The sequence below is a fragment of the Cervus canadensis genome, chromosome 6, assembly GCF_019320065.1.
Source record: "Cervus canadensis isolate Bull #8, Minnesota chromosome 6, ASM1932006v1, whole genome shotgun sequence".
Classification (NCBI taxonomy): domain Eukaryota; kingdom Metazoa; phylum Chordata; class Mammalia; order Artiodactyla; family Cervidae; genus Cervus; species Cervus canadensis.
The window spans coordinates 41,003,046-41,029,874 of record NC_057391.1 but is presented as its reverse complement, the minus strand read 5'-3'; the positions used below and the strand labels follow the sequence as shown (position 1 = coordinate 41,029,874).

At 40.9% G+C, this 26,829-nt stretch overlaps 1 long non-coding RNA gene across 1 annotated transcript; it reads left to right on the top strand.

Moving 5' to 3' along the window:
* The first annotated feature begins 5,580 nt into the window (after positions 1-5,580).
* LOC122443482 lies at positions 5,581-19,494 on the top strand. The gene is made up of 4 exons (XR_006270023.1): positions 5,581-5,748; positions 9,182-9,341; positions 15,840-15,967; positions 16,821-19,494. It is a non-coding gene; the product is annotated as an uncharacterized LOC122443482 (long non-coding RNA).
* The last annotated feature ends 7,335 nt before the right edge of the window (positions 19,495-26,829 follow it).

Here is a 26,829-nt window from a genome sequence, read left to right as displayed (position 1 = left end):
TCCTGTCATAAGTAGAAATATGTCTATTTTTTGCCCCCATTCAGAAAAAAAAAAAAAGTAAGGGGAATCCCAGAAGGGTCATGGGACAAATATAGGTTTAGAAGTCAGAATTTCTGGGTTCTGTTTTCATTTTCAGTCATTTCGTCTCTGAAATGCAACAGTAGAAATTACTGAACCCCTTCTGAATCAGTTTCTGCTAAAGGGGAAAAAATTGTATCACCACTTCCCCCAACACACAAGCAAATTCGCCCAATTCTAAGTATGCAGATTGTTGGACATAGGATATTTTCCCATTACTGATTTTAGTAATGAAAGTGCCCCTAGACTGCCCTGCTTCACTGCTGCATCCCTATACCTATTTTACAGCTCATACTATGTTAGAGTAAGGGTGGGCAGTAAATAATGTAATTTTTAAATTATGACAATGTTGACATCTTTTAGTGTAACAGGAAGACAGAGCGTTAACTGTATAGTCTTCAAGCACAGTTTCTAGATACAATATAATTATTGTCATTACGATTTTCCTGCTACCTGGACAACTTGAAAACTTTCTAATGTTTTAATTACAAAGTTTTTAATTTGTGCGAGGTTAGGGTGAACAATCCTGTAAGTGAGCTTTTGACAAAGCAAGATAGCCGTCCAGACAAATTTCCCAAGCCCCCTTGGCTCTAATTTGGACTTAAAAAATTCATTTTACTAATTTGTTGAGCATAAAATATTTGGTGCTAATGTTTAGCTATCTCAGTGCCGCAGTTTAGAAGGGCAAGTGAAAAACATCCCTCTGGGCTCTTGGGGCTGGATGGAAGAAGCCTTGGACTCTGCTTGCACTCACTGGCTAAGCAGTGCCGAGCAGATGGTTTTAAAAATACAGAGCTCTTTATCTTTTTGCCAGTTTTTCTAAATGTCTTAGGGACATCTACTAACAACATATGAGATACAAAATTTTAAGTATATTTGTGTAGGATATAAGAATAATATAAATCAATGTAAATAGAAATCTATTATATTTAAATTATTAATGACATTATCCAAGATGCTCCCATTCTTATTTTTTCTGCACTTAATAAAATATTCTCAGAGAAATGTCCTCTCTCAGGAAAGGACAATATTCCAAAGTAAGGCATGGATCTTGCTCTCCAGGTGTTCACAAAAGTACAATTCACAAAGAAGATAGACATCATAAACCATTAGACACCTAACAACAAAGAAACAAAATTACATAAAGCAAAAATCAGAAGAAACATAGGGAAAAGAAATATATATATAATCATAGTGAGACATATCTATACCACCAGGTTCATAGCAGCATGATTATAGTAGCTAAGACATGGAAACAAACCTAAGTGTCCATTGATAGATGAACAGATAAAGAAGTTGTGGTGCATATGTATATACATATATACACACACACACATACAATGGAATATTATTCAGGGGATTGTACCCTGTGGGATGCTGTTGATCCCTACTTCTCTCCCAAGACTGCACCACCTTAGCAGGTGCCCTTGGTACTAAATATGAAACCTGAGGCTTAGATAACTTGGGTAGAGGTAAGGGGTGGAAAGAAGGATCCTCAAGAAGAAAAAAAATTATGCATGAAAGTCATTCAGTCGTGTCCAACTCTTTGTGACCCCATGGACTATACAGTCCATGGAATTCTCCAGGCCAGAATACTGGAGTGGGTAGCTTTTCCCTTCTCCAGGGGATATTCCCAACCCAGGGATCGAACCCAGGTTTCCTGCATTGCTGGCAGATTCTTTACCAGCTGATCCACAAGGGAAGCCCAAGAATACTGGAGTGGGTAGCCTATCACTTCTCCAGTGGATCTTCCCAACCCAGGAATCGAACTGGGGTCCTGCATTGCAAGCAGATTCTTTACTAGCTAAGCTATCAGGGAAGCCCAATATTAAACACAAAAATACATAATTATTTAGGAAAGAAATCCTAATAGGTATCTGAAGCCTTGGGGATCTGGGACTTTTTCTAAAATATCCTTAGGTGAGTTACCAACATTGCTTCCATACAGATGCCCTCTGCTTGTGTTTGGCTTTCCCTTCAACCTGTAACACTACAAGCCTGCTTTCCTCCCAGCATATAAAGGTGCAAGAGAGCAGCCTGAAACTTATGCTTCATTGGATTCATGGTTCACCCAGACGCAGTACCACTGACAGAGATGCTGGAGGGTGATTTGGATGTGTGTCCTGGTTTGCCAGAAAGCCTCAGGTTATGCCTGTTATTCTTGTTTAAGTCTTTTTCCCAGTTTCATTGAGAAATAATTGACATACATCTCTGCATAAGGCTTACAGCCTGATAGTTTGATTTACATAAGTTGTGAAATGATTACCACAATAGGTAACCATCTTCTCCTCTAGCTACAATAAAAAGCAGCAAGAAAAGAATAAAGGAAAAAAAGAAAAACCTTCTTGTGATAAGAACGCTTAGGATCTTTTTATAACAACTTTTTTAAACATCAGGCAGCAGTGTTTCAGATAGTCATGTTGTACATTACATCCTAAGTATTAAACTCTCTCATCTTATAAGTGGACCTTTGTATCTTTTAACCACCTTCCTCCAATTTCCCCTCTCCCAATCCCTCTCTTACCTCTAGTAACCACAAGTCTGATCTGTCTATGAGTCTGATTTGTTGTTAATGTTGCCATTTTCAGATTCAACATACAAGTGAGATCATATAGTATTTGTCTTTCTCTGTATGACTTATTTCACTTAGCATAATGCCTTCAAGGTCCTTCTATGTTGTCACAAACATTGGGTTTTCTTCAATTTTTATAGCTGAGTAATATACCATAGTATATATATATATACATCACAACTTCTGTAGCTATTCATCTGTCAATGGACACTTAGCTTGTTTCCATGTCTTGGCTACTGTAAGTAATGCTACTATGAACATGGTGGTGCAGATATATTTTTGAGTTAGTGCTTTTGTTACATTTAGATATATTCCCAGAAGGGAAACTAGGGAATCATATATGGAAGTTCTATTTTTAATTTTCTCAGGATCCTCCATGCTATTTTCCAGAGTGGCTATACCACTTTACATAGTGCACCATCAGTGCACAAGGGTTTCCTTTCCTCCACATCCACATCAACACTTGTTATGTCTTGTCTTGTCTTTTTGATGATGATCATTCTAACAGATGTGAGATGATGCTTCTGTGGTTTTAATTTGCATTTCCCCGATGACCACTGATGCTGAGCAACTTTTCATGCACCTGTTGACCTTCCATATGTCTTCTTTGGAGAAAAGTTTAATCAGGTCCTTTCCCTGTTGTTTAATTGAGTTATTCAGGGTTTTGAGTTCTTTATATGCATTGGATATTAACCTTTTAAAAGATAAATGGTCTTCAAATATTTTCCCCATTTTTTAGGTTGTGTTTTCATTTTATTGATGGCTGTGCAGAAACTGTTTAGTTTGATGTGGTCCCACTTGTTTATTTTATATTTTATTGCCTATGTTTCAGGTGTCAAATCCAAAACATCATTATCAAGATGCATGTCAAGGAGTTTTGCTCCTATGTTTTCTTCTAGGAGTTTCCTGGTTTTAGATCTTACATTTAAGTTTTTAATCCATTTCAAGTTAATTTCTGTGAGTGGTATAAGACATGGGTCCATGTTTAAATTTTGATAATTTCCTTTCCATTCTGAAAAAACAGTCCTGGTTTGCCTGATAAAGTGTATGGTCACCCGATTTATGTTGGAAACTTCTGTGGCCACATAAGCTGGTCCCAGGTGGGGGCTTTCAATTCTTACTTTAGCATCTTCATCGCCTTTCTGCCCCAAGTAGGTCTGGTAGAATCTGTTTCCCAGTCTCAAAGTGGGGGTAATCACATTGACCTGGGCTTCCCCGGGCTCAGAGGTAAAGAATCCTCCTGCAATGTAAAAGACGTTGGTTGGATCCCTGAATCGGGAAGACCCCCTGGAGAAGGAAACGACAACCCATTCCAGTATTCTTGCCTGGGAAATCCCATGGATATGGGATCCTGGTGGACTACAGTCCATGGGGTTGCAAAAGGGTCAGACAACAATTGCAAAATGGTCATACACGACTTAGCAACTAAGCAACGACAATCACATTGACCTACTTATTGTGAGCTGTAAGGAAGGTTCCTATTGTGTATTTTCTATCTTCTTAAAAGCCATTGCTTTGGTATTATATAAATTAAGACTTAAAAACATTTGTCAAAGATGTGTAAGCCCTCTTTCATTTAGATATCCAAGAATCTGTAAGTAATACTATCTAATCCAGTAGCTTTAGTTCTCTCTGTTATGCTTTCATGAAGATCTGCCCATGTTCAACAGCCTACAGGGTGGAGCAGTAAGACAGTCAGGCCTAGTTAAAAAGATCAGCTGGGTGTCTGGCCTTTGGGTGAAACACTGCATCTGAATGTACTGGTGGAGTTAAGGAAGTGTTATCCGGAAATAGCTTGGCCTTGGTGGGTCACGCTGTGTCAGTTCCTCACTATTAGAGAAAGACAAGGAGGAAAACCAGGCAGGAAAGCTCCGCCCCCACATGGAGCTGGTTTGCAGGCTGAACCAGTGAGGGCGATAACACAGCTCTGTGGTGGGCAGGCTACCGGATCCAACACACCACTTCAGAGCCTCTGAATCAGACGTCAAGCACAAAAAACCAGGCTTATTTTCCCTGCCAAAGTCACATGTGATGTCGAGGTAACATCAAAAAGTGTCCTCTGAGTGCTGATTTGGGCACGTAAACAGTGGCGTGGTTAGATGCCACTCTGTGTTTAAAGTAATTATACTATAGCAGTGGAATGTGGCAATGTGAAAGCCCCATTGCAGCAAAGTTGATTCTATCAGCAAACTGGTAAGTCAGCTGGCCCAGATCCTGCTTCTCCCTGAATTTACTGCTTCTTACTTGGGAACTGTCTCTGGGAAAGTCAAAACCAACAACAACATGTTGGAGACATGGCTTGTGGATGTTGGCCGATAGCAGCTGTGGTCACTCATGTTCAGTGGGAGCCTTTGGAAACTGATGGGAGCGGCGGTGGCCTGAGTCTGTCTTACCTTGTCTTGCTGGATCCTGCTGAGGCTGCACAGTCACTGCTCAGCACGCTGGAGAAATTCAGCCTGAAAAAGCCTGGTGATGTGGGCAAGGCTTCCTGGGGAGGGTGACATCCCTGGAAGTAAAGATGATGGCTGTTCGCCACTGGCTGGGGAAGCCCTGCCTTCAGGGGTCCAGGCAAATATCCGACTGCTGAAGTCTAACTGCATCCTAAATACAAGGACACAGGGCCTCTTTTATCCCTGTCCTCTTTGGAATCGTGCCTTTCTCAGAGGAAAATAACCTAGTAATCACCTCTCTACCCCACCTCCTGGCACCGGATCCCCACCCTTGTGCCAGATCAGTGGAACTTTCCTTGTGTCTGGGGAGAATCATTTCCCTTTATCCTCACAGAACTTCCTTCATAAGTTAGTGCTGGCAATGATATTCATTCTAATTAGCTGCCCTTGATGGATTTATTTCATCCAGTTGTAAATTTTAGAGGAGAAGTTCCCAGGCCAACTTAAAACTAGAAGTCACAGGATAAGCTGAGTGGAAATCAGGTTTGGATGACCTCCACAGAGAAGTCAAGCCAATTCCCATGAGGTTTAAACACAGTGCTCCCAGGAAGGCTAGTCAAAGTTGAAGGACAGACCTGGAAGAGATCTCATGGAGCCCATTTCGTTCAGTCACTTTGTTTTACAACGATGGACCTGAGGCTCGTAAAGGTGAATTAATCTGCCTGAACACCAGTCACCCCTGAAAGTGAAAAGGGCATGGGCGACACTGTTGACTACAGGGAAAATACCTGCTTGTCTTCTGGGGCAAATTAAGTACAGCTGTCATAAGCAAAAGCTTGATCTATTTTTCTCAAGTTCATCTTTCTTTTCACGTTTTAACTTGTTTTCATGGAGTAATGTTACATCCCTGAAGAGAACATGTGGAATCCAGCTGATGAGATATTTCAGATATTCCGAAAAGTATACAAAGTCGATGGTGTAATGTTGGTAGGTAAGGGGACCAGCTGTTGGAAACTATAAACTCCCCAAACATCTGGACTGATCTGCGTCCTAAGTTCCAGTCATAAATTGTCCATTAGCTGTAAACCTTTATGCTCTGAGTCTGGAATATTCTCTGACTCTCCATTTGTCATTGGTGCTTTAAGAGTAGTTACTGAAGGTGGTGGATGGTAGGGAGGTCTATTTTATGGAGTATTGGGGAAGAAATCTTTCTTGTCATATTTATGACAACTCTTCCAAATGGAATTTTTTCCTTTACGTATTGGCCTCAGATTCATTAGAAGTAAAAGTTTGGATTTTCTCTTCTTTTTTTCATTCATTCCTTCTCCCCCTTCATTTTCTTTCCTTCATTCATTCCTTCTTTCTTCCTTCTTGCCTCCCTTTCTCCTTACTTATACCAGCCTTCGTTTCTCCCTCTCCCTTCCCTCCTACTTGTCTTCCTTATTTTTCTCTTTCTTTTCTCTTCCTCCTCCTCTTTTTCCTCCGTGTGCCTCAAAGCTCAACTGTGACTTAATAAACAGTCACCTACAGCCACAGCTTATGGAAGAGATACTGATATCTGGTCACTTGTTGAGCCTTGGACTCATGTGCATAGATGAAATTTAAGGGCTCCTTCATTTTTTTTTTTGGAGAAGGCAATGGCAACCCACTCCAGTATTCTTGCCTGGAAAATCCCATGGGAGGAGCCTGGTAGGCTGCAGTCCATGGGGTCGCTAAGAATCGGACACGACTGAGCAGCTTCACTTTCACTTCATTTTGCCCAGCTTTCATGTTGATATTATGAATATTCATCTTTTAATATAAATATAAGAAGACTTTTCATTTTATAGATTATCAAGGCTAGGAGGTTTTAGTACAGAACTCCTGTCTTGAGAAATTTTGGTTTTATTTGCAGAGCTATAATCTTTAAGTTTAAATGATGCCAAAACAATTGTCAAGGGGTACTAAGTCATCAGATGATTGATTCTATTTTTTACCTCACCTTTAAGTTCTTTATACAAATGGAGTCCAAGAATCATTCAGATTTCCTTAATATTACAACTTTATATACTAAAAGTTATAATATTCACATTACAATTTCTAAAACATAAGTTAATAATTGTACTATAATAATTCTTTACTGATTGCAATGGATTAAAATAATTTGCATTTCAATGAAATGATTTTGAAAACAAATGACACGTACTAATCATATTCCCCACCAAACCTGTTCATCCAGGAGACTTCCTCATTTCCATTGCTGGTTGTACCATCTTCTCAACATCTCAGGATAGAAATCTGGTAGCCATTCTCGGCACCTCTCAGCCCTCACCCTTCACACTCAAGTCTATCACCAAGTCCTGCCAATTTCACCTCCACAATATGTTTCGACTCTGCCTATGCTGCTCCTCATTTCCATCTACTCCAGTTTTCCCAGGCCACCATCATTTCTTTTCCCCAACCTGGTTTCTCTCCTCCACCCTCTTCTCTCTCCAATCTGTTCTCCTCAAAACAACCAGGGTGACCTTTGGAGAAAAAAAACAGGAACAAGTTGTGCTCTTATTTAAAATTCCTTAATGTAAGCCTAGATCTCTTGCTACTTGGCTCCTTAAACCCTAGCTGCCTTTGGTCCTTTTTTGGTGTGTAAACTGATTGGGACATTTCCTCCTCCTCCCCTCCCCCTCCATCTCTACTTTCTTTATCAAGCATGTCTTAACTAAATATCATACTCAGAAAAGGTTTATACCCAAACTAACGCAGTTCCTGTTGTAATGCTCAAACAAAACAACTGGTTCTTCTTTCAAAACCTTATCACAATTATAAAGTTTTACATTTATAATATAATATAATATACATTTTATTATTCTATCATATGTAAAGTCTAGCTTCTCCTGCTGACTATAAGCCCTATGTGGGCAGACACCATGCATGTCCTGGCTCAGTGCAGGCATATAATAAATATTTAATAACTACTTGTGGATAAATGGATTGTCATGTAATGAATTTGTACACTGCATGTTTTATTTTAGTTTTAGGGGCATAAGTGTTCTAATCCCCTTAAATTTATGTACCTATTAACCAGATGATTTTATCCCCCTTTTACAGATAGTAAAATAGATTTAAAGAAAAAAATAAGAAAGCTAACAATGTCCTCAAGTTCAGAGCTGCCTAATACATAGAAAATAATAATAACAACAGCAATGATTGCCATTTTTTGCTCTCTTACAATGTTCCAGGAATGTTCCAATAATATTAACTCATTTAATACCTGTAACAGCTGTGTTAGGTAGGTAATATTCTTTTTTTGAGAAACTAGATGTTAGGTAACTCACTGAGTCTTAAATATATACATATGCGCATTATGGTAAATGCTTTCTACATACATAATCACGTTGCTTATCTTGCTGACATTGAGTTTTACCCAGTCAGTGTGTTCCTATGGTGAGAAACACTGCAGGGAGCATGATTTCTGGTTCCTCTTGAAATTTCTTTCTATACCTCTTGACCTGGCTCTCCCTACCCGCCCCCCCACCCCTCCCATCCCTTCTCCTGTTCCTGGCTTCCCCTCCGGCTGTTTAGTAGGAAAACCTCTAACAGAGTCACTTTTCTGCCAGGCTATTATATACATGGTCAGTGTTCCCACATTCCAAAGGTGGGTAAAAATGTGTGTGGAGAGCGGGGAATTCTGCCAGAACAATGACTCACTGTGTACATGCAAAACGGTTCAATAATAGGTCACTGCTCTCATGAGAGCAATGCTGCTCATCCCCAGGGGAAATAAGGGGGCTGGCACACAGCTCTCCTGTGACTTGGGATAAGCTTTCTGTGACAAATGGGAGAGCCTGACCCACCAGCACCCATGTCCTGACTTTTTATTTCATGGGCATGAAAGGGGATTTTCAAAGAGTGATGGGCATGAAATGAGTTCCTGACATGCAGTCGCATATATATTTATAGTCAATGTGTACACTCACCTCTAGGTTATTCAGCAATTAGTTATATATGTGCTGGAGTGTTTGGTCCCCCGGCTTGTTCCAGTGGAGTTGTTTACTTGGTTTTTAATTTTTTGGTCCAAATTCCTGCTCATAAGAACGTCAACTAGTAGAGATAGAGGATTATGGTGGAATTGGGCTGAGCTGTTCCTTGCCTCACTTTCCCCCAGGCCCATCCTAGACTACAGAAAATGACCTGATCCCTTTTTCTGTTGCCTGGAGCCTGTATAAAGCCCATCTCAGAACCAGCCCCACAACCAGCCTAATTGGGTAGCATAACTCTGCCACTGGGGGAAGAAATCAGCCGGTGAAGACTGGGACTCTCACAAGGTAAGATATTAAGATTCACCTGGCTTTAAGATTGCCTCACAATTATTTTGCTTCTCCTCAACTCCCTTTTCCAGACCTTAACAGCTGTTCTAGACCTCTTCACTACTTTCCTTGGCCCCCTTACTCTAGTCTAAGCCAGGAGTTCTCAATTTTGGCAACCCAGTAAAATCACCCCAGGACCTTTTAAAAATCCTGGTGCCTAGGCTGCATCTCAGGCCAATTATATTAGACACTCTGGCAGGGGATTCAAGCATCAGTTTTGCTTTGTTTTGCTTTTAAAGCTCCCCAGATGATTCCAGTGTACAGCCAAGGATTAGAACCATTGCTTTAAAGCAGAGAACTTTCCAATTTCATCAGAAAATTGAGGCAGTTAAGCACCAACATCTCAAATTCCTTATCTGCTCACAAGCTTTTCTGCATGCATCCCCACCCTGCTGTCTTTCTCTCTGGTCATAGTAGTTGAGCCACCCCTCTATTTCAGAACAACTATGTCCTTTATACACGTAACGTCCAAGAACTTCCAAGACCTGCTTGTATCTCTTCCCCTCTACTGGATCTTCCCCTTTAGATTATAAGCAAGATTAAGCCCACCTCGTCTTTGAAAAGGTGTCCATGGAGCTTGTTATCTCTCTGTATTCAGCCTCACATCTATGCACTCTCCACTAAGTTCTTTGTAGTCTTTAATTAATTTTTACTTGGAGGGTGATTGCTTTATAATATTTTGTTGACTTCTGCCATATATGAACATGAATCAGCCATAGGTACACATATGTCTTCTCCCTCCTGAACCTCCCTCCCACCTCCCACCCCATCCTCTAGGTTATCACAGAGCACCAGATTTGCGCTGTGTCATATAGTAAATTTCCATTGGCTATCTAACTTTACATAAGGCAATGTGTATGTTTCAATGCTGCTCTCTCAATCTGTCCCACCCTCTCCTCCCCTCCCTGCCGTGTCCACAAGTCTGTTCTGTATGCGTGAATCTCCATTGCTGCCCTGCAGATAGGTTCATCAGCACCATCTTTATAGATTTCATACATATATATATTAATATATGATATTTGTCTTTCTTATTTACTTCACTCTGTGTAATAGGCTCTAGGTTCATCCACCTTACCAGAACTGAATCAAATTCATTTCTTTTTATGACTGAATAGTGTTTCCTTGTGTATATGTACCACAACTTCTTTATCCATTCATTTGTGAATGGCTATCTAGGTTGCTTCCATGTCCTAGCTATTGTAAATAGTGCTAAAATGAACAGTGGGGACATGTGTCTTTCGATTATGGTTTCCTTAGGGTATATGCTCAGTAGTGGGATTATTAGGTCATATGGTAGTTTTAATCCTAGTTTTTTAAGGAATCTCCCTTCTGTTCTCCATAGTGGCTGTATCAATTTTCATTTCCACCAACAGTGCAAGAGGGTCTCCACATCCTCTGCAACATTTTTTGTTTGTAGATTTTTTAATGATGGCCATTCTGACAGGTATGAGGTGCATTCTTTGTTTTATTGTAATATTCTCCCTGAATACCAAACTTTCTCAGCTGTACTCTTACTTATCTTTCATAATTGGACACAGTTGCCACACCCTCCACAAAAGGGTCCCAGATTCGCTCGCTGGATAAAGATTCTTCCATAGTATGTAGTACATTCAATTGACCCTCTGAAACATTTTTCTCTTCTTTCCCTTCAAATGTAACTGCCTTGAGGACAGAAACCATGTCCTTTTCATCTTTCTTAACATTAGTATCTGGCTTTCCTGGCTTTTTTGTAGGAATTCACCTATGATTGTTGAAGAGAAATGCAAAACTAGTTTCTATCTAGTTTCTTGGGCAGAATGATGTGGTCTGGCTAGCTGGAGATAAATTTCATCTAACCAGGCCCCCACACATTTTTCCCATGAATGACTGTCATAGAAAGGACTTACAGCAATTATTGAGACATTCTTTTGGATTTCACATTATGCCATAGAGTACTGTCATATTTACTTGTTCAGGATGAATTTCTAAACAAATATGATATAGGAATCCTCTGCTCAGAATTTCCACACTTTTCAAGGCCATTACCCAAGCAATAATGACCTTGGGTAACCAGAAGGAAGAAGAGTCAACACAGTGGCTTGTACTTTAGACACAGTTTTAGAAGTTAAAATTCACACCCTGACACAGTTGCTTTATTTTAGAAGCCAGCACCACGTCTTTGCAGAGGCAGAGCTGACCCTGCTGTGCCAAACTGCCAGAGCAGGGTGCGTCACCATGCTGAGCTCTGCCGGCAGCCGCTTACTGAAGTTTTCCTATTTCCTTTTGTTTTCTTCTTAAACTCTCCTTCAAAAGAACAGGTTACTCCTCAGTCGGACTCCGAATGCTTAGCTCCCTCAACAGAATAGCCAAATCCCTACCCTGCCTGATTAATTAGCTGAGTAAATCTAAGAAACTCCTTGGCTGCATGGCCCTTCCTTCTGCCAAGTTTTGTAAAATTCATAGACTGCGTGTATTCATAAGCACAGGAAAACACCTGTGAGCAATTAACCAAATACCCTTGATTTAGAGGTCTTGGAAATATGCTGATGGCCCTCAGACCGTTGGCACGGGTCTATAATTATGTGAGACCACAACCAAATCATCCCAACAGGCCAATTACAGGAAGGGTCATTCTTTCAAATACAACGTGATGATTTCTCTAAAAATACTTCTGCCTGAGACTCAGAAAGAAGTCTTCTTTATAAGAGTGCTGCTTTAAAGCAATGGTACCTAGGAGTTTGGAAAAGGAGCGATGCCTCAGGCCATTTCTCTGAGATATGTCTATAACCATGACGAGTGGAAAGGAAACCACCTAAACCAATTTTTTAAATTCACTGAATTTAAAAGCGTGTTTAAAATGATCCACCTAGAAAATGTTGCATTTAACTTTTTGTTTCTGTCCAGCCTAGAAATGGTATTCTCGGAGTTAATAAGTCAAGACTGTAACCAACAATGTGTCCTGTGAAAATGAAAAACCCACCTTTTAGAGTAGATAGTCCACTATAGAACTATGAAACAAAAAGCTTTATCTAATCCTTTTTAATGTGCAAGAATGAATTCTTATCACTCTGTACTGGCTTCCCCTGTGGCTCAGTTGGTAAAGAATCTGCCTGCAATGCAGGAGACCTGGGTTCAATCCTTGGGTTGGGAAGATCCCCTGGAGAAGGGAAAGGCTACCCATCCCAGTATTCTGGCCTGGAGACTTCTATGTACTGTATAGTCCATGGGGTCACAAAGAGTCAGACACTACTAAGCGACTTTCATTTCACTTTTCACTGTACCTTTCTTTATAGTCTACATGACTAGAATATTTAAAATCAACCTCACAATATTGAAGAAAGCCATCTATTTTCAGAATCAGTCTCAAAAAGCCCAAAGACCTGAAAAACATGAGTTCTTAATCAAGTATAGATATGCTTTAGGAGATATAAGCATCCTTAGAAATTCTAAAAAAATTTTGTGTGTATGTGTTTTTTTCAGAACAAAGGAGTGGGAGGTATTTTTAACTACACAGTCTAATGCAGTAGCCACTACTGCGTGGCTTTTGAGTCCCTGATATATTATAGCTTCAGTAGAAATGTGCTGTGTTCAGATCCCTACTGGAGGGCCTCCCTAGTGGCTCATTGGTAAAGAATCCACCTATCAATGCGGGAGACATAGGTTTGATCCCTGGTCGGGGAAGATCCCACACACCACAGAGCAACTAAGCCCATTGCATCACAACTATCAAGTCTGTGCTCTAGAGCTTGGGAGCTACAACTACTGAGCCCACGTGCTACAACTACTGAAGCCGTTGTGCCCTAGAGCCCATGCTAAGCAACAAGAGAAGTCACCACAATGAAAAGCTCGCATACCACAACTACAGAGTAGCCCCTGCTCTGGCTGCAACTAGAGAAAAGCCCATGCAGCAATGAAGACCCAGCACAGGCATAAATAAATAAATAAATTAAATAACTCAAGAAAAATCCTTCCTAGATTTTGAAGATGTAGAGTTATAAAAAGAATGCAAAATATTTCGCTAATAACTATTTCATTGATTAATGTTAAAATTATAATATTTGTATGTATCCCATTAAAAAAAATAATTAATCTTACCTGCTCATTTTTATAATTTTTAACATAGTCACTAGAAAGACCAAGACTACCTACTAGCTCATTTTATATGTCTATTGGATGGTACTGTGCCTATAGATTTCATCAGTTTTTAAAGAGCTCTTTTTCTTAGAGCAAAGAGAGACTTGAGATATAAATGCTCATCTCTCATCCTGCAGATTCTATCTCAGCAAACAGCCCAGCACTGGGTGCTCTGATGCTTGTGAGGGTGTCTTTGGCCCACACCGGAAACAGGCTGCTGTGGAAACCTCTAACACTGACAATGTTTCCAGAAACAAATATTGATGCACCCATCACTTCACCATTGGTACACAGATTCTGTAATCTCTCTTCCTCCAGTCTTAGAGGGACACATGTCCACAAATCTGCATTATCTTCCTGGATTTTCCAACTAAAAAGGTCTGTTGTAGCACTTTTCCCACCAACCTTGCCCTTTTGATTTTCTATCTGGGTCACAGGTATCTTTGAATTCTTCTCATTTCCTGCCCACACCAGCACTGAAAGCAACTATTAAGGCCTGTTGATCTTTCTAAAACACCTTTTTTTGTCACCTTTGCCTGGATTATTGTCATAATCTCCCACCTGCCTCCATTTTTCAAGATCATCTCCCTCAATGCAGAGTTCATTTTAAAATCAGAAATCTGACTACATTACTTCCTAGTTCAAAGAGTAAGTTACAAAGTCATCACTGTAGCTAACAGTGTGCTCCATAAACTGTCTTAATCCAGGTTTCATCTTTATATCCCAACCCCCTCCCCACACATATACACTGCAGCCACGCCAGACATACAATCTGCTCTCATGCCTCCAAGTCTTTGAACATGAGCTTCTCTCTGCTTGAACGCTTTTTCTTTCCTTTGCCTTTCAAGAACTACGTTATCATCATCTCTTCTACATCCACTTTGAGATGCTCAAAGCACTTTGTATATGCCTCTGTTAGGGCATACATCATATTGTATTGAATTGTTTCACTGTGAGCTCCTCCAAGTTATTCACTTTTTGTCTGGGCTGCCTAGTACAGTGCTAAAAACTATAAGAACTTATTGGATATCCAGAGCAATTCCAAGTAATCTTGTTTCCATAAATCTTCCAAAACCAAAGCCCTCCACTCTCATAAGTCAGAGTTTGAGGAATCTTAGAGATTTTCTAGTCTGCTCTCTCATTGCCTGATGAGCAAATCAAGACGCTTAGACATGAGTCATCACTTACTGAGGACCTGCTGTCTCATTTCATCTTCATGATACTCCATGAACTAGGTTTTTATATTAATATCCATTTACAAAAGAGAAAAATGAAGCCTCACTGCATTTAAGCAATGTGCCCAAGGTCACATAAATAGCTAGTTACCTGGTGAGATTACACATAAATTTGTCCTTGTACTTTCCTGAGTCATTGTTCTCCTGTCTCACATGACTACTTACAATTTGAGATGCTCCCTGAGTTATTCAACAGACATGAAGATGATATTTTCACAGAGAAACAGAATGTTTCAGTGGGAAGAATCACATTTTGACAATGATGCAACTTTTATTTGTTTGACATATTTGTGAGCATATAAAATTTTAATCTGCCATAATTTTTTCATTTCCATTATGACAAAAACATTCCTTCATTATTACTATATAATTGTAACTTTTCAAGGCTGCATAATAGTCCATCAACTAATTATGCCATAATAATCAGAATTGTTTGAGTCCTAACCGAGTGATATTTAAAAGCATGAAATCCAGCAACTTGGTAGAATAATAGCTCAGTAGGACCTCAGAGATCTCTCGTCCATCTTTCTCAAAGTATTGTCTTCAGACCAGCAGCATCTACATCACCTGGGAGCTTGTTAGAAAAACAGACTCTTAAACCCTACCCCAGACCTAGTGAATTCAAATCTGCATTTTAACTAGAAACCCAGGTTTTTCATAATATGTATGAGATGGTAAGTGAAAACAGGAGTTCTCAACCTTGGCTGCACTTTAGATCACGTGGAAAGATCTTCAAGATACTGATGTCCTGGTCACACTCAAGCCTAAATCAGACTCTCTAGCAGAGGGACCAAAGTATTTGTCTTCTTTAATGCTACGTTAGTGATTTCAACCTGCTCAAAAGCCACAGAAGAAGGCACTGAGACCCTACCATAAACTGATGAGATGTTTCAGCAGCTCTCTCTTCCTAGTGCTGGATTTCCCTTTACAAGGTCATCCTATACATTTGTATGGGAAATTCTGGGAAAACTAGACAAAGCAAAAAAAGAGAGACAGAGAGAAAGAGAACAACAATGGAAACAAAGACCTTACAATGCTTTTAAGAAAATTTAAATTTTAAAAGTTCTTTAAATTTCCCATTTATGTTTTCTTTTTTGCCCCTCCCTAGCCTCCTTCTCCCTTTTGGTCCTCTCCCAAGAGATTCCTGTCTACGACAGACTCTGGACATCCTGCTCAGAGACCACAAGAAGCAAGTTTCCTATATCACAGAACCAAGAAGCAGCAGAATTCTTCTCAGTAAGTTGATTTGTTCCGGCACCTTCTCCTACCTTCAATCCCCAAATCCAATTTCTCCTATATGTCTGTATTTAGGCAAGCCAGAGGATTTGGGAACTTCTTTCTACACAATGGCACAACTTTCTTTTAGGTTAACAGAGAAGTCAAGGTCATAGCCATGAACTGTTTTCCTCAGTTTTCTTTTCAATGACTTGACCACTAAAAAGACAAACCCCTGAGCTAACTTGGAAGCCTTTGGCCCTCTAGTCCTGCAGAGTGTTGAACCATCCTGAATACTGGGACCAGGAGGAGGAGGATACATTTTTTCAAAACTAGGACTCAGCACTTTTTGCCTTTTTACATAAACTAGGATCATAGCACATACTCTGAATATTTTGCCTTTTGTAGAGAATGTTATAATGGAACACTGGGCACATGGCATTATTATTTGGTCAATGAAAAGTGATTTTTAAATGTTTTCATCTTTAACTCCAGTTTTATTGATTTTAGCCATTTTGGTTCTAATTTATTTCAATTTGTTGTTGTTTAGTTGCTAAGTCATATCCAACTCTTTTTCAACCCCTGGGTCTGGAGCATGCCAGGCTCCTCTGTCCACGGGAATTTCCAGGCAAGAATACTGAACTGGGTTGCCATTTCCTTCTCCAGAATTTATTTCAATGTTTAACCTCAATTTGATATTTGTTTTAAATTTAAACATTTATTTTAAAAGCTTATATTTTAAACTTTCTACTCTAAGTAGTACAAAAAATTTTAAACAGATGTCTCATTGGTCGTTGCCAACTGAGTACAAGCACTTACTTCTTTTCCCTCTTGATAACCACAACACATTAAAGTTTTTTTTTTTTTTTTTTAGGTATAAAGAGAATGGGATGGATGTATCAAATTAGCTTATGAGATACTCTGGAATTTTCTGGAAGACAGAAAGTGGTTGGAAGGATAGTGACCTGGACAAAGGGAAGCTGGGGCATTTATGCAAGGACACCCCTCTCCCCTAGGTCCCTAGGTCAGGATCTGCCTTGTAGAGGTCACTGGGGCCACAAATGCCACTGTGAGGACATGTCTGAGCTTGTACAGAACCATCCATCTCAACTGCTGCTGCAATTCAAGGGGGGCTGCAGGGGTGGGCAGCTGGCACCAGAGATGACACAATTGCCACACACAGCTGGAAATGGAAGAGTCAGAACTCAATCGTGCATCTGAATAGGACAGTCCTGTTTAAAAGTGTCTGGGGCTTCCCCACAACCAAAGTTGAGGGATAAGAATGATTTTCAGATCCTTTAAGCTCGTGTGTGTGTGCATTTTTCAGGGGTGAGAAAGTCTATAATTTTCATCATGTTTTCAGAAGGGTCCATGATAAGTGCTTAAGACCCACAAACAACAAGTTTCTTAACATGACAGGTGTGGTTCTGTACATCCAGACTCACCGACCTCTCCAGAGCCTCATCTCCTCCCAGTGTCCTCTCCCCATCCATCCTCCCACACTCACTGAACCCTGGGTTCCAGTCAGAGACCTTCTCACCAGTCTCAAGAGCCATAAGCTCTTAACTACAACTTTGATTTAATACACGTCTTTCTCTCTGCCAAGAATGCTATTCCCCCTTTGCCACTTCCTCAGGCCCTGCTCTAAACAGGGCATACTTCTTATCCTTTAAGACTCAGCAATAAAATCATCTCTTCTGCTGTGCCCACTGCCCCCTTCACCGGCCCAGTCTCTTCCTCCATGTTTTCCTAATCAATTTCATTCACCTGTGAACATAGCACTTAAGCTTTGGTGTTGCAACTCTTCCTGGGCTCTCTCTTCCATTCATCAGTGAATTCTTGAAAGCACAGACCATGCCCTCACCACCCAAACCATAACCCGCAACAGCAGACTATGCTAGCACTGGAGCAGTGAAGGGACTGGGTGGAATGCATGAAGACGGGATTGACTGCATTTATCAACGTGGCCATATATCTCCTTGGATCTTACAGACAGCCTGACCTTGAGAGGCTGGATCTTCATAACCAGGCTCCTTGCTCAGGTTGTTAGAATCTGTCCTGGTCCAACTGCACATTTCTGGCTGATTCCTACTCATTTTTAAAGAACGACTGTGAAAAAAGAATAATCAGAACTAGGAAGGAGACTTGGAAATTAAAAATGTAACTGGTGACAAAAAAAATTCAGTAGGAGGTCTGGAAGGGAGAGTTAGAGGAGATCTTAGAAAGTGGAGAAAGCACCCAAGGCTGGTATGCATGTCCTTTTTTGAGGCATCCTGGACATGCCTTCCCACCAGAGCATGTATCTGTCACCCTGCATTGTAATGGCCAGTTGATGGATTTCTAACCCCCAGTAGGCTGGGCTTCCTTCAGAGCTGGGACTGTGTCTCTTTCCGCCCCATCACCTCTCACAGTGCTTGGCACAGAGTAGGTGCTAACACACATTTCTATTTAAAGAATGAACAATAAACCCATGAAGGAGTGAAGACAAGCTTCAGCTGGGCTCGGGGTTGAGCGAGGCTCTGTAGTAACTAGTTCTGGGGTTTGTAGAAAAGCTGGGTGACTGCAGATCCCAGGGGTACTCCTCCAGGGAAAGGGCCAGACTGGAGCAGCAGGCAGGGTCCCAGCTATTGTGAGTTTGCCTGAACAGGGAAAGGGTGATAAGCAGGGCAGACATGAGTGGCTGGATCCACTGAGAACCGGAAGAGAAGAAAGGAGAGGGGAGAGCTCAGCCAGCAGTTAATATTTTGTGAGGAATTTCTATGTGCCAGACCCTGCATTAAGGACTTGTCATGCATTCCCTCACTTACCCTTCATAAGCCTCCCACAAAAATAGCTACAATTTTTACTGCATCCATTTTCTAAATGAAAAGATGAGGTGTCCACATAAGTATCTAACCCAAGGTTCTAGAGCTGGTAAAATGGATTTGGGATCTGTGTGGCTCTAATCACTGGGCTGGTGTTCCTGGAAAAAAGTCCCATCTGCCAGAGGTTGGTTCTTGCTGGGTATCACAGCTAGGGGACCCTGCTGAAGATGCTGAGTCTTTCCCAAATGACTGCAGGCTCCCTTTCCCAGAAAACGCTGTGTGGGAGAGTAAATAGCTGGGTTTGGGGCATAATGGTTTTCTTCTGTTTTGTGTTACTGGATTTGATGCACAGAAAACTGCCCAGACCTCAAATAATTACAGTAAGACTACTCTGCTTCCTTCACGTGGCCACAGCAGACAGGCAGGAGCCCAGAGACACTGCAAAGTGAGTGTTGTAACCATCAGATGGGAAAAAGCAGGAGCCCAGAATTGGGAATTTCAGACAGAACCGCAAGTACAGCGTGGCATTTGGCAGAGATGAGTAAAGCCCCCACCCCTAAGAGTTCACTGGCTTGTTTCATGTAAAAAAATCACTTAATAAAACACTTAATAAAAAGACTTTGAAGACATGTAATTAAGGGGGAAGAAGGCAAGTTGTAAGACAGTTTGTGCACTGGGTACCATTTGTGTCAGAGAAAAATGCCACCAGACAGACAGTCTACAGTCTAGACGACCATACACTGTCTGCAGACTGACTCAGAGGAGGGGGACAGATACCAGAGAGATGTTGGCTTAACCCTTATTTTTTGGAAATTTTCACAATACTATGATAATCATGTATTATTGGGTAATGAAAAATAAACAAAACCAAGTAGGTTTAAAAAAGAGAAAAAGAAAGTGAGAGATGACCCCTGTTGGCTCTTTGTCAGTCAGAATTTGTGCTTCAGTGATACTGCCAATTCCTTCTTTGATTGTCATGACAAACATTCCAGCTGTCCCCTCAACTTTAAACAGGATGCATAGTACACCTCCCACGCCTAACGAACACTGACAATAAAGAGATCATTGGGGTCAACATTTCTATAGATAAAGGAAGGGAAGACAGTGCCTTCCTCTGCCCTTGTGGTTTTCCTCACTTCTACCTTTTTGTCCTTGAGCTCTGGTTTCAGAGACTTAACCCTAGAGCTACAGAGTGAACCCAGGAGAGCCAGGGTCACTTGGATACTCGCTCAAGGCCAGAATATCACTAAGGCAGAGGTGGTGGATGAAGGCTGGGGGTGAGAAATAGTTCTATGAAGAGGGTCTGCACTGTACCCAGCTGGTGTCTGAATATGTGTGCATAAGTATGTATGTGTTTGAATGTGTGTGTACGTGTTTATGTGGGTAACTGTGTATATGTGTGAGGGTGTGTGTGTGTGTGTTTCTGAATGTTTATATGTCTATTACTGTATGTGTGTGAGTCTGTGTGTGTATGTATGAGTGTGTGTTTGTGAATGTTTATATGTATATTACTGAACGTATGAATCTGTGTGTGTATGTGTAAGTGTGTGTGTGGAAGGAAGGCTCTCTCTTTCTCTGAGCCAGAAGCCTAAAGAGATGTGGCAAGGTGCTTGAAGACCTCAACACATTCCTGACTCCTCTGCAGAGGTCTTCCAGGTACCCAGCTGTGACTCAGCGATATGGCTGACAATAGTCTTTACTTTACAGTGGAGGGAACACACTTGCCTCTGGTAACTTCAGGCTATATTGTCAATATTCCATGAAGACACCACTTTCTCTGACCCTTTGGAGACAAGAGCATGGAAATGGTAATTTATAGTCACCCTGGAGGGGCTCAGATTATCCAGCTTCAGCAGTGGGAAGGACACAAATTCTGGGCCCAGATGGTCTAGCTCCTTCTGACATATCCACCTTCATCCCCTTTACAGATGGATTAACAGGTGTGACTCTAGGTACCTTTCTTTTCAACAGGTTTCTGAGTATATAATACAATCTCTGTCTCATTACCAATTCTTGTAAGGTCTACATACCACCTCCAATCATAGAGGGGCCTGGCTATAGAAAGAGCCCTCTCCTGGATCCTGTAGAAAATAAGTGAAGCCTACAGTCTTGGTCTACTGGGTACCTTTCCTGCAGATGGGGGTATTGCACCTCACTGGGGTGCCTTTTGCAACATGGTATATATTCTCTCTCTGCATCCTCAAGAGATACAGAGAGAGAATAAGTATTTAAGAAGAACAGGCATCTTTTGGAGTAAGACATGAGCAACAGAGACTCTACTTCAGGCATGAATGCATCAAGAGAAGGTGATTTATTTCTCTTCTTTGATACAGCAAAGGCCTGCCTGACCCATCCTAAAATTAGAATAACATATGTAAAGAAACTTATTATTTGTAAATATATGTACATAAACCTCCAAAGAAGTATATAACATAGAAAAAAATGAGTAATGTATTATATGAGTGGCCATGCAGGACAAGGAGAGATAGAGTGAAGTTTATGAAAAATCGTTATGTTTTTGGCTGGTTTTCTTTGGTTTCACCCCTCAGGTATCTCAAGATTGCAGCTCATACAGGCCATTGACATGTCAAGCATAGAATCTCAAGGACTGGGCCATATTCTCATGTCAGTGTTAAGAGTAACTACCAGTCTAGGAGGTTGGGAACAAATGGATGTGGAGAGGGCCCAGGAGAAAGAAGAGGTGGAAAGTGAGCTTTTTCCTGTGAAACAAGAAGGACAGGGAGAATAAGAACATGGCACACTCTAGTTTCCACTTGGCATTACCCCACCCAAGGGTTGCTCCTTGATGTTTAATCTTCTCTTCACCTTTTCCCATTCTCTTAAGCTCTTGACATCTAGCACCCTAAACTATCTTTAGATCTTTTAGTGACTCTTTTTATCCCTGGCTCAATCACTTCCTCAAAACAAGGTTATTTTAAGAATATTGTTGTATGACTTCCCTAGCGGTCTAGAGGCATGGTTAAGATTCTGAACTTCCACTGCAGGGGGCATGGGTTCAATCCAACAGTCAGGGAACTAAGATGCCACATGTCATGTGGTGGGGCGATATCATATATCTGTATCTATATCTATATCTAGCTATCTATTGTTGTAATAAACTTTGTTTTTGCTGAGTGTGAAAGCACTCCTTGGAATGCCATTTACTTGAACTAGAAAATGTGAATGCACAGGAGATTAATTACCCAAAATCTCTCCCCAAAGTTCCCTCTCTCAATCCACCATCAGGACTGTAACTTGCTCTGAAGTCCAGGATGCCTGGCACTTTCCTTCTAATGGACACTCAAAACACTCAAGCTCCACGGTGAACTGTTGGAACAATTTTCTTCTAAGACCTGATCCATCACACACATGCCTACATTTTGCCCACATCCACCCTCTCTCCCCTCAGTGAGCTAGTTGTCCCCAACTACTATGGGTGTAAATGGAAGCCTCCTGACCAAAGTACAAAACCCAAGGCTCTTCTGAACCACTTCATTTCCTTCACCCTCAGGAGAGTTGGCATTCTCATGCCCTTGCTGTCCTCCTGCCCATTCCTCCCCTTTCCCTGCTCCTTGATCTACCTGCCTCACTTTAGGGACTTGCCACAAAGATACTGCTGCAGAAGGAAAGACATCTTTAGAGAAAATGTTCTCCATAAAATATGCTGGAGACTGGCAGTTTTTTTTTTTAAAGCTAATGTGCCTGTCACTACATGAGTTGTTAGTTGTTTTGAAAGCATTGCCTTATTTAATGCTTGAAAAATCTCCAAGAGGATTTCTATTTTTTATTTATTTATTTTTTTAATGGAGAAAAACTAAGTTGCAGGGAGAGTTAGCAGTTCACTCCAGATTACAGAACTAGTGACCCACACACTTGGTTTCTGAATCCTGGTGGGGATTTGATGCCAAGGCCCTTTCTTCAATGTCTCCCAGGGAAACTCAAATTTTTTCCCTTAGAGAAGGATGAAAAATACCTAATGTATTATAATTTTGTTCTATTTCTCTATCCATCAGAGGACAAAGAGTTTTTCATTATATTAATTTTTTTCCTTTTTATAAAAGTAATATTTATTCACTGAAAATTGTATAGGAAATACAGAGGTGCAAAAGGAAGAAAAGAATCAATTGTAATCCCACCACTCAGATATAGCAAGTCTCAATTTTGGTATGGATCTTTGAACATAGTTTTGATTGGAACCATTTTTATGGGTTCATGCAAAGAGTTAATGTTGGACACAAAGTTCTATGCCAATAAATGATTCCAGAACATTTGATTGTGTTCGATTGTACCACACTTAAACCAATACCAAATGGTCGGCCATGAAAACAAAGAAATATTATTTGCTCATTTTATAAATGATAAAAGACTGCTACTCAAAAGCATTAAAGCTAAAAATAACCAATCATAAAGCTTTATCAAAGTCAAGAATTGATAGACTTTGTACATGAAGGGGCAGGTAGTAAATATCTTAGATTTGTGGTCCATATGGTCTCTGTTGTAACTAGTCAGCTCTGCCATTATAGCACAAAAGTAGCCACAGATCATCCATAAATGAATCAGTGTGCTTGTGTGTCAACCAAATTATTTACAGACACTGAAATTTGAATTTTGCATGATTTTCATCTGTCATAAAATACTATTCTTTTTATTTTTAAAAATTATTGAAAAATATAAAGACAACCCTTGACCTGTGAGCCATAAAAAACAGGTGATGGGCTGCAATTTGCCCACCCTTACTACAAATCATCCATTCAGGCTTGGAGAACATCACCAGAGCCATGTTACAGAACCAACAAGAATTCTCCTTCTAACCCTTCTGTCTCCTCTTTTCCTGAATATTCTCTCTCTCTCTCTCTGTCTCTCTCTCTCTCTCTCACACACACACACACACACACACATCTGGTTGCCCCAAAGTCCTTTCTTTACAGGCTGTCCACTTTCTCCCCGAGTTCTTCTATAAGTTGAAACTTACTTCTATTTTCCTGAATTTTCTTTCTGAGAACACCTGATTATCTGACCAAAGTAGTTCACATTAAGAAGTGATGCAAATCAAAACCTCAATGAGGTACCATTACATGCCAGTCAGAATGGCTACAATCCAAAAGTCTACAAGCAATAAATGCTGGAGAAGGTGTGGAGAAAAGGGAACCCTCTTACACTGTTGGTGGGAATGCAAACTAGTACAGCCACTATGGAGAACAGTGTAGAGATTCCTTACAAAACTGGAAATAGAACTGCCATATGACCCAGCAATCCCACTCCTGGGCATACACACCGAGGAAACCAGATCTGAAAGAGACACATGCACCCCAATGTTTATCGCAGCATTGTTTATAATAGCCAGGACATGGAAGCAACCTAGATGCCCATCAGCAGACGAACGGATAAGAAAACTGTGGTACATATACACCATGGAATATTACTCAGCCATTAAAAAGAATACATTTGAATCAGTTCTAATGAGATGGATGAAACTGGAGCCCATTATACAGAGTGAAGTAAGCCAGAAAGATAAAGACCAATACAGTATACTAACACATATATATGGAATTTAGAAAGATGGTAACGAAAACCCTATATGCAAGACAGAAAAAGAGACACAGATGTACAGAACAGACTTTTGGACTCTATGGGAGAAGGTGAGGGTGGGATGATCTGAGAGAACAGCATCAAAACATGTATATTATCAATTGTGAAACAGATCGCCAGTCCAGGCTGGATGCATGAGACAAGTGCTCAGGGCTGGTGCACTGGGATGACCCAGAGGGATGGGATGGGGAGGGAGGTGGGAGGGGGGTTCAGGATGGGGAACACATGTAAATCCATGGCTGATTCATGTCAATGTATGGCAAAAACCACTACAATATTGTAAAGTAATTAGCCTTCAACTAATAAAATGAAATGGGGAAAAAAAAAAAAGTGATTGGCAGGGAATTTTCCCAGAAAATCTGGGAATTTTCATTTAAAATAAAACATACAGATGTATATAGCTGAATTTTGGGGAAGACACTTTTGAGTAGCAGGATATCCAGTTCTTCATTCAGGACATTGATTTTGGTGTTATGAGGCTGGCCAAGAAGATTAAGATGTTCAGTCTACTGGGAACTTACTATCTACAGTAGACCCTTGAGCAACACAGGTTTGAACTGTGAGGGTCCACACACATGTGGGTTATTTTTCATAGTGAATACTATAGTCCTACACAATCTGCAGCTACCTGAATCTGAGGATGGAACTGTGAATATGGAGAAACCATAAATGCAACATGTGGATACAAAGGGCTGACTATAAGGGTTAATGCCCCAATCCCCTCCTAACTCCCATTGTTCAAGGGTCAACTATAACTGGGGAAGCAGATAAAGAAAGTAAATGATTCAAACCAGAGGCAATTAACTGTCAAGAACTGGTAAATAAATCAAATGGCTAAGCTCTGCTAGTGACTTAAATAATTGCCTAATAGTATCAAGCCCAGAAATTTGGGGACCTTTCTATGTATACTTTGTTCACTGGTAAGCATAGGGCCTTACCCTTTGCCTTTCACGGATAATGACTTCACAGCATTCTCAGGGGCTCATGGCTTTTATCTAGTTAGAGTCCCTTCTTTATCCTTTTACTGGTGTTATTGTATGAAACAGCAACCCAAGCTTGGAGGCAGTTCTTAAGTCTTTCCTTAAAATAGCCAGAGATTTGTAAAGCACCAAATGAAATGTCTTCACAAGCCCTTTAGTTACTGAGCCGGGGAGTTTCACCACTAACTCTAAGGCAACCACTGGACAAGCAACTTGGAAACAGGGAAACAGGGATGGATGTGAAAACATCTGCAAAAGTCTCCTCTCTTCAAAGAGGTGGAGGAAGGTAGGTTACCCAGAAGTCACGAGAAGTTACTAAAGTTACAAGAACCTTCTTTCCTGAAAGACACAGCCTAAACTTCAGGTCAATGAAAGCTTTCTCACAGGTATCACAGAAAGGCAGAGCAAAAAGGTGTCCTTGAGAAACAAAACTAAGCTTGTACTGAATGGCTATACACTAACGGTTTCCCCTGCAGTGATCTTTGCCTGCCATCTGCCCAACCCCAGCAATGAGGTAGAGCTCAGCTACCCCAGTGCAGGGGAGGCTGGGAAGGGTCTGCCCAGGAATTGCCAGGGGAAGGAAGCCTCAGAGCCAGGAGAGGCAGCTTGAAGGTAAACATCTGAGCATCAGACTGCTTCTGACAGCAAACAGTGAAAAATGCACTTTCCCTATATATTCTAAAAGTTGACCAGATACCCTCTTATTTTTTAAATCACCCAAATTTTACTTCAATGACAAGTATTAATGGGTCATTAAAATAATAGGTGCATTACTAACCCAGGCTATTGGCAATTGGGGTTCACTGCAAACCCTTGATATTGCCTTCCTGTATCTCACTGTGGTTCCACTTCATTTAGGTCCCTGCCTTTGGCAATGGCCAGGGTTTGATGGTTTCAGTTCAGTTCAGTCACTCAGTGGTGTCCAACTCTTTGCAACCCCATGGACCTCAGTACACCAGGATTCCCTGTCCATCACTAACTCCTGGAGCTTACTCAAACTCATGTCCATCGAGTTGGTGATGCCATCCAACCATCTCATCCTCTGTCATCTCCTTCACCTCCCACCTTCACTCTTTCCCAGCATCAGGGTCTTTCCAATAAGTCAGTTCCTTGCATCAGGTGGCCAAAGTGTTGGTGTTTCAGCTTCAGCATCAGCCCTTCCAATGAATATTCAGGACTGATTTCCTTTAGGATGGACTGGTTGGATCTCCTTGCAGTCCAAGGGACTCTCAAGAGTCTCCTTCAACACCACAGTTCAAATGCGTCAGTTCTTCAGTGCTCAGCCTTCTTTATAGTCCAACTCTCACATCCATACATGACTACTGGGAAAACCATAGCTTTGACTAGATGGACCTTTGTTGGCAAAGTAATGTCTCTGCTTCTTAATATGTTGTTTAGGTTGGTCATAACTTTCCTTCCAAGGTTGGTCATAACTTTCCCTCCAAGGAGTAAGCGTCTTTTAATTTCATGGCTGCAATCACCATCTGCAGTGATTTTGGAGCCCCAAAAT